Below are 16,149 nucleotides of genomic sequence, written 5' to 3' on the forward strand. Positions count from 1 at the left end.
ATTGGTTTCCAGAGCATGCTGCGAACTGTAGTTTCACGTTGCCGCTCAGCACGGGGCCTTTTAGGATGGGCAGTTACTTCCTCCGTGCCAGTGGAGCGGGGTGCTTTTTCTTGCCGTTCTTGTGTGGTGTTCCACGCGGCTCCCGCCGCTTCCCTTAACGAGCAGACGGCCTGGGAAGCCGTGCCTGCCGTTCTGTTTCCGCCCATGCATGGAGCGGGGTGGCGCGGCGGCGCCTGGTGTCACCTGGTGGCCGAACAGCGAGCGGTGCTGTAGGCGAAGAGGCGCTGCGGTGACGCGTCGCTCTCTGCTCCCACCTGCTGGCGAAAGGGAGGTACTGCAGACGGAGGAGATGCGCATGTGCTGTAGCAACTGCCAGGCTTCGTGCCCCGCAGCATGCCGGGAGTTGTGGTCTTTGGGTTTTGAGCTTCCTGCCGGCCATGTTGGTTTCCGTGGCATGCCGGGAAATGTAGTTTTTCACATTGCCGCTCAGCTTCCTAGTGGGTAAGGGCACGTTGCTCAGGGTAGTTACTTCCTCCCTGAGACGACATGTAAAAGTAATTCTTGAAAAAGTAATTCATGAAAAGTAATTCTTTTCCCATGTTTTGTTCATGATGTTTGTAGTGTGCCTTTTTACGTGTGTGTTTGGCCTGGAGCTGTCCTGCCTGGCAATTAGTGATGGTAGCTAACATGGTGGTCCAACAGTGCAATAATACATTGTCCTGACTCTTTTGGGAAAGACATCTGGTCTGTCTCTGGGCGAATACTCAAGCTCTGGGTGAGTACTTAAGGGCAGCTGGCACAGTCTTTTTTTCTTTTTTTCCAGCAGTAGGTAAACCTTAGGAGGAGCCGGTCAAAGGAAACAGCACTTTCTGGAACTGTCAAGTTCTTGTTCGGCAACTTGGTGATTGGTTTGATCTGCCTTTTCAGATGTAAAGGCAAGCGGACTGCTGTTTTGAAATGATAAAATTAAAAACATGAAGTTTGTCAAATGTGGCAGTGCCTGTTTGCAGTCTGTTTATTGCTTTTGCTAGTGGTAGGTAACACTTCTGAGGAATCGGTCGAATGAAAGAGCACCTTCTGGAACTGTGAAGCTCTGCGTTGGCAACTCGGTGACTGGCTTGACCTACTGTCCATTTCCAGAGGGAAGCGGAAAGCTGTTTTGAAGGGAAGCTGTTCTGAAATTAAAAAAGAAAAAAAATAATGGCGCTGCTCTATGGCACCTGGAGGACCACCGCTCTGTGTGACAGTTAAAAGAATGTGATTTGGAGATGGAGAGCAGCAGAGGTAAAGCAGCTGGGAAGAGAGGTATAAGTATTGCAGAGGTATTGCAGTAGGTAGGTAGGCTGTGGTTATGAGGTGCCTCAGGGTGTGCTTTGTCTTGTTTCTGCAGTTCCCTCGTGCAGCCGTGGAGAGGTGAATTCCCCATGTTGTGGAGTGGTGCAAAAAGGTGAGAGGGTTGTCAGCCCGGTCAGTTTCCTTCACCAAAGCTAAGGTAAGTCTTTCAGGAGAAACAGGCTGATTGCCTGTGCTGCACTCTGCATGCTGTTGACCTAAGCCAGACCAAAAACAGGGCTGCTGTTCCTCCTGCTCTCTTTATCTCTTCTCATGCACGGCCCCTCCCATTTTCCACATGATTAGGGCAGGCATTCTGCCTGGGCTGCTCCTTGGCGGTAGGGGCTTTGTTTTTCCTTCAGTCAGTTGCAGGGTTCTTTAGGTGGGTCAGAGCCTATGGACTGATGCATTTCAAATTGAGACCGGTAAGCCCATCTTTTTGAGGTAACTAGTAGGGTCTGTTAGAGCAAAGCCGCCAAGTGCCCCCCCACCTTGCAGGTGGCTGCCAAATGCCCCCCCCCCCCGGCCTTGCAGGTGGCCACGTTTGAGCTTGGATCTACTTTCCAGGTACAGAGGCAAGTGGACTGCTCTTTTGAAATGATAAAATTAAATATAGGGTCACCTGTGGTGTTGAAGGGTGGGTGGTAATGCTGGCAGCTGAATGTTTATCTTTTGACCGTGTTTTCCTTTGTTCAAGCTGAAATGCAGTGCGCAATACAGGACGTTGCGACCTGAGCTACCTCAGGCAAGGTGAGCAATGAACAGAGGTAGCAGTTATTTTTGGGGTGCGGTTGTCACTGCAGTTAAGTTATTACAAAAAGTAGAATAAAAATCCATTTTGCCTTTTAGAGGTGCTCTAGGTGGCTTGAGAGCAGATGGAAACATCTGCCTCGGGGGTTAGGTGAGTGGGTGAAGTAAAAGAGCGGTTGAGAGTAACTGTCCTAGGGGTGCTGTGGCTTTTGCTGCTGTGGTTGCTTTCTCTTCTGCTTATCAGGTGCCCCAGGCAAGGTGGGCTGTGATAGTCTTTAGAATAGGAGCAAAGCAGGTCACTGGAATGCTGTTTGGTTCCTGAGAAAGGTGTTTCAGAGGAAAAAGGTGGTCTGGCGTGGCAGATCCCGATGGTGGTCTGCTTCAGTAGGTGAAGCGGTGCCTGAAGCCCCATCCCAGTAGCCTGAAATGGTGTGTCTGTGTTTGGGTTGGGGTTGCACCTTGGTGAGTGTAGGGATAGGATTTAAGCTGGTGCAGCAGAGGGCCAGGCTCCATTGTCCTGTAGTGTGTTTTGACCTATCAGCATAGCCTTTTGGTTTTCAGATAGCCTACTCAAGTACGTGATTTATGCTGCGAGTGATGTTATTACATGGAATTGATCTTTTTTTCTGGTGTGTAATCTGTTATGCTCCTAGATTTTTCTTCCTGTATAAAAACAACGGTTTGAGCTGCTTGCAGTTGAAAAAAACTTCAGTTACTTGCTTGGTCATATTGTCCTTTCAATATTCAAAGCTGCAGCAAAAGCATGGGTATTGTTGCTTCTAGAAACACCCCAGTTCTCTTGTCTGCAGTCTGCATGCTATTGAGCTAGGCCAGAAAAAACAAACAAACAAACAAAAACATAGCTGCTGCTCCTGCTCTCTTTCTACTTTCTTGTGCTTTGCCCCTCCCCTTTCCCAGGTGATTGGGTTTGGGTGCTGGGCGGGGCCAAATGGTATATGAGCCCCAGGTATGCCATTAGAGAGTTCATTGTGCCTGGGCTCCTCTTTGGGGTAAGTGCTTTGTTTTTCCTTCAGTCAGTTGCAGGGTTCTTTGGGCAGGTTGGAGTCTATGGATTTCTAGATTTTAAGTGCTTGGAAATCACTTACTAGAGGGATATTTAGCAGAGGTTGCTGGCTCACTTGTTTTTGGGATGGTGGGATCCACTTGTGTTTTTGGGTTATATTTGAATCTCTAGACGTATGAAGGCACTTGTGTAACTCTCCAGAGGACTAAAAAGAGCTTGATTACACACTACAAGAGGCTTGACCACGTAGGCGCAGTATTACCAAGAGACTGAGCAGGGTCGTATCAGAGTTACCTTTTTCATCTGTAAAGGGTAAGTCTGTGAATACCCCTGCTGGGGCTGCTGTGTGTACATGGCTTTTTGGCATTTGTGGAGCTCAGTAGTTTTTTTTGTGTGTGTATGTTCTTTTTTTTTTTTCTTTTGAGAGCCAAATAGTGTGTGTGCTGAGCGTGGTTGGCAGGAGGAGGTGGGGAATTGTCTGGCAGGGGAGCTGTTCAGGACTGGTAGGTTTGGTTTCTAGGAGTGTGTGGCATCCTTCCTGTGCGATGCCGCTGATTGTTGGGCAGGAATGTTCCAGCTCGTGTGTCTTAAACAATGTAGCTTGTGCAGGGTGTGTTGTGTGGCCTGGGCAGAGTTTGCCGCGGCGCTGTGAGCGAAGAATCTCAGCTCGAGCTGGTGAGCAGCTGAAGTAAAGGAGCTGGGAAGAGAGAGGTATTGCAGCAGGTACGCTGTGGCTGTGAGGTGCCTCAGGGTGTGCTTTTCTCTTGTCTCTGCAGGGGCTTCATGAAGTCTTGGACGGGAAAATGCCCGTGTCACAGAACAATGAGGGAAGGTGAGAGTTCTATCAGCCTGGTGATCCCTGATCTGAAGCGAAGGGAAGACATTCAGGTGTTTCCCTCTGAGGGTCTGAGGTGAGGCTGTTTGGGACAGAGGAGCAGCGTGGCAGGTGGTCGCTTGCAAGCACAGCGGTCATTTTGTCCTTCTGTGTTCCCAGGTGGCATGGGTGATGGTGGCCGTTCCTTTCGAGCTTGGATCTAACTTGCAGGTACAGAGGCAAGTGGACTGCTGTTTTGAAACGAAAACATTAAATATGGGGTCACTTCTGTTGTTGAGGGATGGGTGCTAATGCTGTCAGCTGAATGTTTGTCTTCTGATTGTGTTTTCCTTTGTTCAGGCTGAAACGCAGTGTGCAGTACAGGACGTCACGACCCGAGCTACCTCTGGAGTGACGCTGGTGAGTGATGAACAGAGGTAGCTGTTATTTTTGGGTTGTGGTTGTCACTGCAGTTTTTTTAACTATATCAAATAGAGTAAAATTCCAGTTTCTCTTTTGGAGGTGCTCTAGGTGGCTTCAGAGAACGGGTGGAAGCATCTGCCATGTGGGGTAGGTAAGCAGCTGAGGTAAAGGAGGGGATGAGAGTAACTGTCCTGAGGGTGCAGTGGCTTTTGCTGCTGTGGTTGCTTTCTCTTCTGCTTATCAGGTGCCACAGGCAAGGTGGGCTGTGATAGTCTTTGGAATAGGAGCAAAGCAGGTCACTGGAATGCTGTTTGGTTCCTGAGACAGGAGTTGTAGAGGAGAAAAGCTTTCAATAATCAAAGCTGAAGCAAAAAAAAAATAAACCACAGCTGCTGCTTCTCCTCTTTCTCCTTTCTTGTGTTTTGCCCCTCCCCTTTCCCAGGTGATTGGCTTTGGGTTCCAGGGAGGGCCTAGTGGTCATTGAGTCACAGGCATCCCTTCAGAGAGCTCATTCTGCCTGGGCTGCCCTTTAGAGTAGATGCTTTGTTTTTCCTTCAGTGAGTTGGAGGTTTCTTTAGGTGGTTAAGAGTCTATGGACTGATGCGTTTCCAAGTAGAGACCGGTACGCCCATCTTTGTGAGGTAACAACTAGTAGGATCTGTTAGAGTAAACCAATCTAGTAATAGGTGCCTGTATTGCATGCAGCTCTTCTTCAGGTGAGTAATTGTTATAGCATGTTTACGGATAGGATGGCAGTGTTACTTTGTGTGTTTACTTTGTGGTTCTGGGTCCCTTATGATTTTTGCCGAATTGCGGGGCTTACTTGTGAGTCTTTGCCTGTATGTCAAATATTATACGTCAAATATTATCAAAGTTACAACCTTGGTGGCAAAGTGATGGAGCAGGGTTTAGGAGATAAGTATCATCGAAGCTCCCTGTGTAAGCATGTGTCTGAAAAGAGCAGCAGTAGGCCTGTAAGGGGTAGTCTTTTTCAGGGTTAGGGACAGTTTGTTATAGTTTTGGAGCTTTTGCCTGTGGTTTGTGTGGCTGTAGAGTCTTTAGACGTTGCAGCCTTCTAGATTTTCAGTGCTTGGAATTCAGGTAATAGAGGCGTGCTTAGGAGGTGTTGTCGGCTAACTCGTTTTTAAGAAATGGTGGGGTACGGTTCCTCGACCGCATAAGCACGGTAGTATTACCAAGAGACTGAGCAGGGTCCCCTTTTTCATCTGTAAAGGGTAAGTCTGTGATTGCTGCCATCTGGGCACATTTTCGTGCCCATCACTGCAGTTAGTTTACTACATCAATTAGAGTAAAATTCCAGTTTCTCTTTTGGAGGTGCTCTAGGTGGCTTCAGAGAATGGGTGGAAGCATCTGCCATGTGGGGTAGGTAAGCAGCTGAGGTAAAGGAGGGGATGAGAGTAACTGTCCTGAGGGTGCTGTGGCTTGTGCTGCTGTGGTTTCTTTCTCTTCTGCTTATCAGGTGCCAGAGGCAAGGCGGACTGTGGTAGTCTTTGGAAAAGGAGCAAAGCAGGTCACTGGAATGCTGTTTGGTTCCTGAGAAAGGTGTTTCAGAGGAAAAAGGTGGTCTGGCGTGGCAGCTCCTGATGGTGGTCTGCTTCAGTAGGTGAAGCGGTGCCTGAAGCCCCATGCCGTGGAGCCTGAGCACGCCTCGCTGAGGATGAAGCCTGCTTTCCAGCAGTTTCCAAAACTGTGTTGAGGCTGAAATGGTGTGTCTGTGTTTGGGTTGGGGTTGCACCTTGGTGAGTGTAGGGATAGGATTTAAGCTGGTGCAGCAGAGGGCCAGGCTCCATTGTCCTGTAGTGTGTTTTGACCCATCAGCATAGCCTTTTGGTTTTCAGATAGCCTACTCAAGTACGTGATTTATGCTGCGAGTGATGTTATTACATGGAATTGATTTTTTTTTGGCATGTAATCTGTTATGCTCCCAGATTTTTCTTTGTATATAAATAAAGGTTTGAACTAATTCCAGCAGAAAAAATTTCAGTTACTTGCTTGGTCATATTGTCCTTTCAATAGTCAAAGCTGCAGCAAAAGCATGGGTATTGTTGCTTCTAGAATCACCCCAGTTCTCTTGTCTGCAGTCTGCATGCTATTGAGCTAAACCAGATTAAAGAAAAAAAAAAGAAAAACAAAAAACAAACAAACAAAATACAAAACTAAAAAAAACACCAAAAAAACCCCCACAGCTGCTGTGCTGCTTGTGCTCTTTCTACTTTCTTGTGCTTTGCCCCTCCCCTTTCCCAGGTGATTGGGTTTGGGTGCTGGGCGGGGCCAAATGGTATATGAGCCCCGGGTATGCCATTAGGGAGTTCATTGTGCCTGGGCTGCTCTTTGGGGTAAGTGCTTTGTTTTTCCTTCAGTCAGTTGCAGGGTTCTTTGGGCAGGTTGGAGTCCATGGATTTCTAGATTTTAAGTGCTTGGAAATCACTAGAGGGATATTTAGCAGAGGTTGCTGGCTCACTTGTTTTTGGGATGGTGGGATCCACTTGTGGTTTTGGGTTATATTTGAATCTCTAGACGTATGAAGCCACTTGTGTAACTCTCCAGAGGACTAAAAAGAGCTTGATTACACACTGCAAGAGGCTTGACCACATAGGCGCAGTATTACCAAGAGACTGAGCAGGGTCGTATCAGAGTTACCTTTTTCATCTGTAAAGGGTAAGTCTGTGAATACCCCTGCAGGGGCTGCTGTGTGTGCATGGCTTTTTGGCATTTGTGGAGCTCAGTAGTTTTTTTTGTGTGTGTATGTTATTACTTTTTTTTTTTTAAGGCCAAATAGTGTGTGTGCTGAGCATGGTTGGCAGGAGGAGGTGGGGAATTGTCTGGCAGGGGAGCTGTTCAGGACTGGTAGGTTTGGTTTGTAGGAGCGTGCGGCATCCTTCCTGTGCGATGCCACTGGTTGTTGGGCAGGAATGTTCCAGCTCGTGTGTCTTAAACAACGTAGCTTGTGCAGTGTGTGTTGCGTGGCCCGGGCAGAGTTTGCCGCGGCGCTGTGAGCGAAGAATCTCAGTTCGAGCTGGTGAGCAGCTGAAGTAAAGGAGCTGGGAAGAGAGAGGTATTGCAGCAGGTACGCTGTGGCTGTGAGGTGCCTCAGGGTGTGCTTTTCTCTCGTCTCTGCAGGGGCTTCGTGCAGTCTTGGATAGGGAAATCCCTGTGTCACGGAGCAGTGAGGGAAGGTGAGAGTTCTATCAGCCTGGTGATCCCTGATCTGAAGCAAAGGGAAGACATTCAGGTGTTTCCCTCTGAGGGTCTGAGGTGAGGCTGTTTGGGACAGAGGAGCAGTGTGGCAGGTGGAGGCTTGCAAGCACAGTGGTCATTTTGTCCTTCTGTGTTCCCAGGTGGCATGGGTGATGGTGGCCGTTCCTTTCGAGCTTGGATCTAACTTGCAGGTACAGAGGCAAGTGGACTGCTGTTTTGAAACGAAAACATTAAATATGGGGTCACTTCTGTTGTTGAGGGATGGGTGCTAATGCTGTCAGCTGAATGTTTGTCTTCTGATTGTGTTTTCCTTTGTTCAGGCTGAAACGCAGTGTGCAGTACAGGACGTCACGACCCGAGCTACCTCTGGAGTGACGCTGGTGAGTGATGAACAGAGGTAGGTGTTATTTTTGCGGTGTGGTTGTCGCTGCACTTACTTTACTACATCAAATAGAGTAAATTCCAGTTTTCTCTTTTAGAGGTGCTCTAGGTAGCTTCAGAGAAGGGGTGGAAGCATCTGCCGTGTGGGGTAGGTAAGCGGCTGAGGTAAAGGAGGGGATGAGAGTAACTGTCCTGAGGGTGCAGTGGCTTTTATTGCTGTGGTTGCTTTCTCTTCTGCTTATCAGGTGCCCCAGGGAAGGTAGTAAACCTTCCCGTTAGTAAATGGGAAAACTTTTGAGATAGTGGAATCTGGACCTTTGAGTCCTAGCTGGTACACCCAAACTTGCGAGCTATATGCCATATTGCGGGCCCTAAAATTGCTGAAAAATAAAAGCGGTACAATATATACAGATTCAAAATATGCTTATGGGGTAGTACATACATTTGTGTAAAATATGGGAAGAAAGGGGGCTCATCAATTCACAAGGAAAGGGTTTAATACATCAGGAATTGATTACCCAGGTTTTACAAGCTATCAGAGAGCCCAAAGAAATTGCCGTAGTACATATAAAAGGGCATCAAAAAGGCCTCACCCCTCAGGTTAGGGGTAATAATCTAGCAGATCAGGAGGCAAAAAGGGCAGCATTAATGAGTAGAAGAATTATAAGAACGAAGGAAGATTGCCCAGACTGTGGGAAATAATACTTATACTTAATAGTTAATATATAATAATTAATATAATAATTAATAACATAATATATAATAGTGCTTAATATAATACTTAATACTGTGGGAAAGACTTAAAGGAATTTCCATGTTATGATTGCTGGAGTGAATGGGGAGTTGATGGGATTGAATGCAATTGTTCTGAGGAAGAAAGCCCGCCTTATAAAAACTGCTACAAGTGCAGGCCGACTAACTCCCTGTGGTCGAATGGACCCATTCCCCTCCCTTTACTCTGTTTCACTATTACAGAAGAAGACAAGATGACACAAATGGGGGTTCCAAAAAAAAAAAAACAAACGATAAAGGGAAATGGGTACTGCCTGATGGACGGGAAGTGTTACCAAAATCAGTAGCTATGAGGGTGCTACGGAGATTTCATGAACAGACGCACTGGGGTACTCAGGTGTTGGTGGATCAATTTGCCACATATTATATGTGTATAGGGATTTATAATATAGCAAAGAGGATCGTAAATGATTGTGTAACTTGTTGGAGGGTAAATGCTCAACACATGAGAAAAAGGGTCCCGGGAGGAGGACGAGAATTGGCACATCGACCTTTTGCAAAGATTCAATTAGATTTTACTGAACTTCCGAAAACGGGGCGATATAGATACTTATTAGTTATTGTAGGCCACCTCACAAACTTTGTTGAAGCATTCCCTACGGCAAGGGCCACAGCTCAAACCATGGTAAAGATATTATTAGAAAGCATCATACCCAGATACGGGGTAATAGAAGCAATTGACTCTGATCGAGGCCCACACTTTGTGTCAAAGGTATCCCGAGACACGATGAAGGCTCTGGGAATTAAATGGGAATATCACACTCCCTGGCATCCTCAGAGTTCGGGAAAGGTAGAACGAATGAATGGTGAAATTAAAAAGCAACTAGTAAAGCTTATGATAGAGACTAAGACCTCCTGGGTGAAATGTTTACCGCTTGCACTATTGAATATCCGGACATAGCCCCGAGCCGATGTCGGAATCTCACCTTTTGAAAGGCTGTATGGTATGCCTTATGATTTAGAGATGCCATCTGATCCCCAGGTACAGGATATCCAATTAAAACCTTATTTAATACAGCTTATGAACCGACAGAGGGAGTTGCAAGCGAAAGGCTTGGTGGCTAGATATAGCAATCCATAGGATACCACCTGGAGATAGGGTTCTAATTAAGACATGGAAAGAAATGTCTTTAACACCACGGTGGGGAGGCCCCTATGTTGTTTTACTTATCACAGAGACGGCTATCCGGACGGCTGAGAAGGGGTGAACGCATGCCAGTGGCGTGAAAGGACCGATCCAGAAAAGCGAATGGGAAGCGGTCGCAGGCCCTGATGACTTAAAGCTCACGTTGAAACGAACTCGATAAGTATGGTCTAACTGTCTATGTATCGTAAAAAGGAGGAGAGGGGACCCTGTTTGATCAGAAAAAGGTCGCGGTTACCTGAAAAACTCCCCTGAAGAACACTGCTGCTGCCGAGAAGAACCTGCACCTTGTAGTTCGCTGCAACCGAACCGACAGGCGAGGCAGAGAGTGAAACGGTGGGGAATTACGTGGCCAGGTAAAGAACTCTGGAAAATGGGCCCTAGCCATTTTTTTTTTTTTTGCGATACATAGTAATGGGTACGATTGTTTACACTGTTCCTGGGTCTGCGCACCCTCACAAACCTTTTAAATGGAGCCTGATTAGATGGGAAGATCACCATGTTGTTCAGCAGATAACTACTGCTGGGGGACTGATAGGGGAGGCATCATCTATATAAAGAAGGAAGAGACGAAGAGTCCCCAACGGGTGGGACGAAATCAGAAACTGTCGGGGAGTGTTTTGAGGATTCAGCCTACACAAGCTTTTAGAATGCTAACTCCTTGTTGTGGTTTAACCCGGCTGGCAGCTAAACACCACACAGCCGTTCGCTCACCCTCCCCCCTCCCTCTCTGGGATGGGGGAGAGAAACGGGAAAGTGAAGCCTGTGAGTTGAGATAAAGACAGTTTATTAAGACAGGAATATAATAATAACAATAGTAATAATAGTGATAATGATAATAGTATTAATAATAATAATGTGTAAGAAACAAGTGATGCACAATGCAATTGCTCACCACCCGCTGACCGATGCCCAGCCTATCCCCGAGCAGCCGGCCCCCCACCCCGGCCAGCCACCCCTATATATTGTTTAGCATGACGTCAGATGGTATGGAATACCCCTTTGGCCAGTTTGGGTCAGCTGTCCAGGGTCTGTCCCCTCCCAGCTCCTGCTGCACCCCTAGCCTGCTCGCTGGCAGGACAGAGCGAGAAGCCGAAAAGTCCTTGGCCTGGTGTAAACACTGCTCTGCAACAATTAAAACATCAGCATGTTATCAGCGCTCTTCTCATCCTAATCCAAAACATAGCACCCTACCAGCTACTATGAGGAAAAATTAACTCTGTCCTAACTGGAACCAGGACACTCCTAATAGCCCTAAACCACTGGAGGTTGCTAATAAATCAGTAAACCCGGAGTACGGGATTAGAAATGAAGGGGTGACCGGGAATAACATATGGAGAATCGTGAATGCTAGTTATCAGTTGTTGAATCAAACAAATCCAGACGTGCCTAGACCTTGCTGGTTATGTCTTGATATAAGGCCCCCATATTACGACGCCATTGGGGATCTGGGAGAGACCACCCGTTCAAACAAAACCGATCCCCCTCAATGCAATTGGGGAAGGGATGTAGCAATAACGTTAACGGAAGTAACTGGGAATGGCAGATGCGTAGGCACGGTCCCTGGTGAGAAGTTCCATCTATGCAATATTACAGAAAATGTTACACAATTAGACAAAGAAAAATGGTTAATACCAGCAGATAACACCAGATGGGTATGTTCGTCTCTGGGGGTGACTCCATGTTATCTTTGAAATTGTTCAACTCGTCTCATGATTTCTGTGTACAGGTAGTAATTATCCCAAGGATTCTTTACCATTCTGAGGAGTATATGTACATCCAACATGCTATGGCAAAAAACCACTTAAGGAAGAGAGAGCCTATTACGGCTCTTACTTTAGCCACTCTGATGATTCTGGGGGCTGCAGGAGCCGGAACTGGAATTACCTCTCTGGTAAAACAAAGCCAAGAATTTACCTCGTTACGCATTGCTGTAGATGAGGATTTGGCCCGTATCGAGCAATCTATATAAGCTTTAGAGAAATCTGTGCGATCCTTATCTGAAGTAGTACTACAAAATCGTAGGGGATTAGATCTGATTTTTCTACAATAAGGAGCATTGTGTGCAGCCCTACGAGAGGAGTGTTGTGTATATGCTGATCATACTGGAGTGGTGAGGGATACAATGACTAAATTGAGAGAAGGGCTAGAAAAACGAAAAAGGGAGAATGAAGCCCACCGAAACTGGTACGAATCCTGGTTTAATTACTCACCTTGGCTCACTACACTGCTATCAGCTATAGCAGGACCTTTGTTGCTGCTCATATTTACACTAACTTTTGGACCACGTATATTCAATCAAATAATCACAATTGTAAAAAACCGATTAGAGGCAGCTCAACTTATGCTTGTGTGTGCGAAATATGAATCTCTTGAACAGGAGGAGGATGACGCAGCAACTTTAATATTGAGCAAACAAGTGCTTCAAAAATTCATCAATGAACAAAATATGTTAGAAAAAGAAAAAGGAGGGATTGTGATAAATTAGCAGGTGTTTGTTCATTGTCTTTAAAAAGAATTCAGAGAATCTGCTGAGAAGACAAGGTTTTGCAATTTACAACCTTGTTGAGGGGGAAGACTAAGCAAGTAGATAGTGGGGAGGGGGTGTTGGATAAACGTCCTTGGTAAAACAAAGACTCTGTGAAATACTGTTTGCTGCTTTACTACCCTTGAACACGAGCACAACGCATGGTCATTGAAAGAAACAGAACGAACTGCACAGCTTCAGAAGATTCAACAAGTCCTGACAAGCCGAACTTGGATGCTGACAAGCCGAACTTGGATGCTATAAAACGGCGACACTGAAAAGGGAAAGTTGCGTGCTGTGATGGAGCGGAGACTCCCCAGCCGCCCAGCGCTGTTTTGCTTGTACCTGCTTACTTAATAAATAAATTATCTTCGATAGACCAGAAAATTGCGTGGTCTCGCTTATAACATTAAACAATGTAGCTTGTGCCGTGTGTGTTGTGTGGCCCGGGCAGAGTTTGCCGCGGCGCTGTGAGCGAAGAATCTCAGTTCGAGCTGGTGAGCAGCTGAAGTAAAGGAGCTGGGAAGAGAGAGGTATTGCAGCAGGTACGCTGTGGCTGTGAGGTGCCTCAGGGTGTGCTTTTCTCTCGTCTCTGCAGGGGCTTCGTGCAGTCTTGGACAGGGAAATGCCCGTGTCACAGAACAATGAGGGAAGGTGAGAGTTTTATCAGCCTGGTGATCCCTGATCTGAAGCAAAGGGAAGACATTCAGGTGTTTCCCTCTGAGGGTCTGAGGTGAGGCTGTTTGGGACAGAGGAGCAGAGTGGCAGGTGGTGGCTTGCAAGCACAGCGGTCATTTTGTCCTTCTGTGTTCCCAGGTGGCATGGGTGATGGTGGCCGTTCCTTTCGAGCTTGGATCTAACTTGCAGGTACAGAGGCAAGTGGACTGCTGTTTTGAAATGAAAACATTAAATATGGGGTGACTTCTGTTGTTGAGGGATGGGTGCTAATGCTGTCAGCTGAATGTTTATCTTCTGACTGTGTTTTCCTTTGTTCAGGCTGAAACGCAGTGTGCAGTACAGGACGTCACGACCCGAGCTACCTCTGGAGTGACTCTGGTGAGTGATGAACAGAGGTAGGTGTTATTTTTGGGGTGCGGTTGTCACTGCACTTATTTTACTACATCAAATAGAGTACATTCCAGTTTTCTCTTTTAGAGGTGCTGTAGGTAGCTTCAGAGAACGGGTGGAAGCATCTGCCATGTGGGGTAGGTAAGCGGCTGAGGTAAAGGAGGGGATGAGAGTAACTGTCCTGAGGGTGCAGTGGCTTTTATTGCTGTGGTTGCTTTCTCTTCTGCTTATCAGGTGCCACAGGCAAGGTGGGCTGTGATAGTCTTTAGAATAGGAGCGAAGCAGGTCACTGGAATGCTGTTTGGTTCCTGAGAAAGGTGTTTCAGAGGAAAAAGGTCGTCTGGCGTGGCAGCTCCTGATGGTGGTCTGCTTCAGTAGGTGAAGCGGTGCCTGAAGCCCCATCCCGTGTAGCCTGAGCACGCCTCGCTGAGGTTGAAGCCTGCTTTCCAGCAGTTTCCAAAACTGTGTTGAGGCTGAAATGGTGTGTCTGTGTTTGGGCTGGGGTTGCACCTTGGTGAGTGTAGGGATGAGTTTTAAGTTGGTGCAGCAGAGGGCCAGGCTCCATTGTCCTGTAGTGTGTTTTGACCCATCAGCATAGCCTTTTGGTTTTCAGATAGCCTACTCAAGTACGTGATTTTTCCTGCGAGTGATGTTATTACATGGAATTGATTTTTTTTTTTGCATGTAATCTGTTATGCTCCCAGATTTTTCTTTCTATATAAATAAAGGTTTGAGCTAATTCTAGGTGAAAAAATTTCAGTTACTTGCTTGGTCATATTGTCCTTTCAATATTCAAAGCTGCAGCAAAAGCATGGGGATTGTTGCTTCTAGAATCACCCCAGTTCTCTTGTCTGCAGTCTGCATGCTATTGAGCTAAACCAGATTAAAGAAAAAAAAAAGAAAAACAAAAAACAAACCAAATACAAAACTAAAAAAAACACCAAAAAAAACCCCACAGCTGCTGTGCTGCTTGTGCTCTTTTTACTTTCTTGTGCTTTACCACCTCCCCTTTCCCAGGTGATTGGGTTTGGGTGCTGGGCGGGGCCAAATGGTATATGAGCCCCAGGTATGCCATTAGAGAGTTCATTGTGCCTGGGCTCCTCTTTGGGGTAAGTGCTTTGTTTTTCCTTCAGTCAGTTGCAGGGTTCTTTGGGCAGGTTGGAGTCTATGGATTTCTAGATTTTAAGTGCTTGGAAATCACTTACTAGAGGGATATTTAGCAGAGGTTGCTGGCTCACTTGTTTTTGGGATGGTGGGATCCACTTGTGGTTTTGGGTTATATTTGAATCTCTAGACGTATGAAGGCACTTGTGTAACTCTCCAGAGGACTAAAAAGAGCTTGATTACACACTACAAGAGGCTTGACCACGTAGGCGCAGTATTACCAAGAGACTGAGCAGGGTTGTATCAGATTTACCTTTTTCATCTGTAAAGGGTAGGTCTGTGATCGGCGCCGCCCGGGCACATTTTGGCGCGGCGCCGCCCGGGCACATTTTGGCGCGGCGCCGCCCGGGCACATTTTGGCGCGGCGCCGCCCGGGCACATTTTGGCGCGGCGCCGCCCGGGCACATTTTGGCGCGGCGCCGCCCGGGCACATTTTGGCGCGGCGCCGCCCGGGCACATTTTGGCGCGGCGCCGCCCGGGCACATTTTGGCGCGGCGCCGCCCGGGCACATTTTGGCGCGGCGCCGCCCGGGCACATTTTGGCGCGGCGCCGCCCGGGCACATTTTGGCGCGGCGCCGCCCGGGCACATTTTGGCGCGGCGCCGCCCGGGCACATTTTGGCGCGGCGCCGCCCGGGCACATTTTGGCGCGGCGCCGCCCGGGCACATTTTGGCGCGGCGCCGCCCGGGCACATTTTGGCGCGGCGCCGCCCGGGCACATTTTGGCGCGGCGCCGCCCGGGCACATTTTGGCGCGGCGCCGCCCGGGCACATTTTGGCGCGGCGCCGCCCGGGCACATTTTGGCGCGGCGCCGCCCGGGCACATTTTGGCGCGGCGCCGCCCGGGCACATTTTGGCGCGGCGCCGCCCGGGCACATTTTGGCGCGGCGCCGCCCGGGCACATTTTGGCGCGGCGCCGCCCGGGCACATTTTGGCGCGGCGCCGCCCGGGCACATTTTGGCGCGGCGCCGCCCGGGCACATTTTGGCGCGGCGCCGCCCGGGCACATTTTGGCGCGGCGCCGCCCGGGCACATTTTGGCGCGGCGCCGCCCGGGCACATTTTGGCGCGGCGCCGCCCGGGCACATTTTGGCGCGGCGCCGCCCGGGCACATTTTGGCGCGGCGCCGCCCGGGCACATTTTGGCGCGGCGCCGCCCGGGCACATTTTGGCGCGGCGCCGCCCGGGCACATTTTGGCGCGGCGCCGCCCGGGCACATTTTGGCGCGGCGCCGCCCGGGCACATTTTGGCGCGGCGCCGCCCGGGCACATTTTGGCGCGGCGCCGCCCGGGCACATTTTGGCGCGGCGCCGCCCGGGCACATTTTGGCGCGGCGCCGCCCGGGCACATTTTGGCGCGGCGCCGCCCGGGCACATTTTGGCGCGGCGCCGCCCGGGCACATTTATCTTAGATCGAGCTAACGAGCAGCTGAAGTAAAGCAACTGGGAAGAGAGAGGTATTGCAGCAGGTACGCTGTGGCTGTGAGGTGCCTCAGGGTGTGCTTTTCTCTCGTCTCTG

The sequence above is a fragment of the Anser cygnoides genome, chromosome 6, assembly GCF_040182565.1.
Source record: "Anser cygnoides isolate HZ-2024a breed goose chromosome 6, Taihu_goose_T2T_genome, whole genome shotgun sequence".
NCBI classification, from domain to species: domain Eukaryota; kingdom Metazoa; phylum Chordata; class Aves; order Anseriformes; family Anatidae; genus Anser; species Anser cygnoides.